Consider the following 3,651-nt stretch of genomic DNA (forward strand, 5'->3'; position numbering starts at 1 on the left):
TCCCCTCCTCTCCACCCTCTCCTAATAACATATAGATCTTCCTATTTACCTGACTCTTGAACAAAAGATAAACACTTCTGGAAAGTGTTTGACCCCCTGGCGGGAGTGCCTTCCCTTCAATTATAAAATCGTATTTCTGTTGATAAGATTTTTAGAGACTTTCAGAGAATTCTGTAATTTCTTCTTGAGGGTGGGAAGGATATTCCAGGGTGTGAAGCCATGGATATAATCCTGTTCCAATGTTTGCTTTATTTTTCTCCACCCTATAGAAACATAGGGTTAGAACCCCTTCATTCGATGTATGTACAAACACAAACACTTATTTAGCATAACCCCTTCTAAACCTTATTTTTATCCTCTCAATTATCCATCCATCCTTCCTTTCTTCCGTCGTCCGTATGTTATTCCTTTCTTCCTTCTTCCTACCTTACTTTCAACCTTCTGCGTCCATTATTCCTTCCTTTTCTGTTCATCCCTTCCTTCCAAACCTTTCTTCCAATCCTATCCTCCAATTCTTTTTTCTATATCCTACCTTCTAATCCTTCCTTCCAATCCTTTTTTCCTTCCTTCCTTCCTTCCTTCCTTCCTTCCTTCCTTCTTTCCTTCTTTCCTCTCTCCAGACTCCATCCAATTTATCTGTTCCATCCTATTATTCAATGTCCCGTTAATGACCATTTCATCATTTTCGTTTTATCTCAATTTATATAAAACTATAAATACCGGAGTAAAATAGAAAATTCCTTCGCACTGAGTCAGAAAATAAATAGTGCTGTGCTGAACCCACTAAAATCGGTTTTTATTAAATAAGACTTGAAAACAAAATGTTTATAAATGTGAATGAAAAACTGCATGTATCTATAAAAGGACTAGTTAACACAATTGGACTGGAGACCTGTAAGGTTTTAAAGTAAAAGGAACTGAAAGGAATGCAGGAAACTATAAGTTTAAGTAATAATAGACTTTCAGGGCGCCCCGCGCCCATTTTCTATTTCAATTGAGAACATGTTCTCTTTAAATACATTGTCAAGCAAAAACAAACAAAAATTTTCAAAAATCAAATCTTGTTAGGGGCAAATTTTGAAAATTCGATTATCCATAAACCTTCCCTGGGGTCATGCGAGGTCCCACAACAAATTTAGACCCGATCGGTTTAGCCGTAATGACGTTTATTGGATACAAACAAACAGAGAAACACCAAGACAGCCAAGCAAATATATATAGATTGTAGAGTTCTATAAGTTTATTTGGTAGAACTGGAAAACTGGAGGTATATAGGTCGGGAAAAATACAGGTATATAACATAGGTTTGAAGATCTACAGGTTTATAATATGTATCACTAGTCAAAGTCCTAAAAGAATGATTGGGCTTGTCTCCAATGTATTTTGGGCCTAGAGAAGCCTGAAACCTAACCCCGGACACTTCTATCCTTTCTCCACTTTGTTTACCATCACTATAGAATAGTGTTACACAAAAGGATAAAAGGGTGGAGAGGGGTGTGTCCTTGTTCAAACATTGTCAGGGATATCGACCAATATTTTCATCAGTAACACCTTCAAAACATAAACAATATATTTGTCATAAATTCGTGTTTCTATAAAAATTAGGATTTTCAAAATAATAGATTAGATATTTGTGCAAAATACTTCCTGTATACTTGTGTTCTCTGAGTACCTCTGAGTAACTGTATCCTTGTCTTCTCTGTAAAACCTTGAGTAACTGTATCCTTGTGTTCTCTGTATACCCCTGAATAACTGTATTCTTCTGTTCTCTGTTTATCCATAAAAGACTGTATTCTTGTGTTCTCTGTATAACCATAAATGACTATATTCTTGTGTTCTCTGTATACCCCTGATTAACTTTATCCTTGTGTTCTCTGAATACCCCTGAGTAACTGTATCCTTGTGTTCTCTGAATACCCCTGAGTAAATGTATCCTTGTTTTCTCTGAGTATCGCTGAGTAAGCGTATCCTTGTGTTCTCTAAGCACCCCTGAGTAACTGTATCCTTGTGTTCTCTTTATAACCCTGATAAGGTATCCTTGTGTTCTCTAAGTACCCCTGAGTAACTGTATCCTTGTGTTCTCTGAGTAACCCTGAGTAACTGTATCCTTGTATTATCTGTATAACCCTGAGTAATTGTATCCTTGTGTTCTCTGAGTACCCCTGAGTAACTGTATCCTTGTGTTCTCTGAGTACCCCTGAGTAACTGTATCCTTGTGTTCTCTGAGTACCCCGGAGAAACTGTATCCTTGTGTTCTCTGTATTAACCTTGAGTAACTGTATCCTTGTGTTCTCTGTATAACCTTGAGTAACTGTATCCTTGTTTTCTCTGTAAAACCTTAAGTAACTGTATCCTTGTTTTCTCTGTAAAACCTTGAGTAACTGTATCCTTGTTTTCTCTTTAAAACCTTGAGTAACTGTATGCCTGGATAAAGTTGGAAAAGTCTTCTCTTCTTCAGTCTTTAGAGAGAAAAGTTTTATTTAAAGAAAACTCAAGAACTTGTTCCTGAAATTTCAACAGTTTCTACCGAGTTTAGAAACATTACTTGAAATCATTTTATTTTAGATAAAAGCCTCAAACCATTCTACTCGGATTGAAAGCTTTTATTCAAGACTATTAAGACTATAACGGGTGTTAGTGAAAATACAACCAGAACCATCCTCTCTAGTTATCAAGTATAATTGGAAGTATTTAAGGAATAAGTTTTATCCTTCTCCGTCCTTGAGCTGAGAGGGTTGAGAAGTACTGGTCATCACAAGGATATCAAGGGTTCTTCAAATCTATTACTCCAGCAGATTTTCAGATATTCTTCATCGTTTCCTCCTCATCTCATTTTTTTATTATATTATGCTCCTCCTTGAACTACTACTCTAATTCTTCTTGTTCTTCTTCTTACTCTTCATATTTGGATTTTCACACTTCCACTCTTTTATTACGACCTTCTTCTCCGCCGTCTCTTAAGATTATACTTATCTAAATCTCTATACTTCTATCCTCAATCCACTATTTTCTTTCTACAACACTTTTCTTCCTCCTCCTCCATTTGATCTTCTCTTTTTCTTCCTCAAACTATTTCTCTTATTTCTTATCTTCCACCACCTTTTTCATCTTCTCTTTCTCTTCCTCATACTATTTCCCTAACTCCTCTTTCTTCTCCCCCTCCTTTATGGAAGCAATATCCTATATTAATAAAACCTAGAATCATTCTTCACATCTGGTTCAACCTCTAGGTTTACCAGCTGCAGAGGTTAAATATTGGTGTATAACAACCTGTTTCATTTATCCACTATCATCAAATTTAAATAAACTATCCGAGGGGAGAGTGCTAGGGAATTATTTATAACAATTACTGTCATAACTTCACTAAAATACACTTTACACCTTATTCAACACTTCGCCCCTCCCATCAAAGGTCCATAAATTGCTTTCTTTTCACGAAATCATGGAACAATTTAGTACCACAAAATACTGTTGCCATTTGAGTTAATTTCATTATACTTTGCGAAGATGAATATAGAAGTTATAATAATTAGACAAACTAAAATGTTCTTGATCAGTCATTTTCTCAAAGAACTCACATGGTAAAGTTATTCTTTTTCTTCCCCCTTTTCCTTTTCGCTTTTACCCCCACCCCCAGCCACCCTCCCCCTT

The sequence above is a fragment of the Eurytemora carolleeae genome, unplaced genomic scaffold (genome assembly GCF_000591075.1).
Source record: "Eurytemora carolleeae unplaced genomic scaffold, Eaff_2.0 scaffold41, whole genome shotgun sequence".
NCBI classification, from domain to species: domain Eukaryota; kingdom Metazoa; phylum Arthropoda; class Copepoda; order Calanoida; family Temoridae; genus Eurytemora; species Eurytemora carolleeae.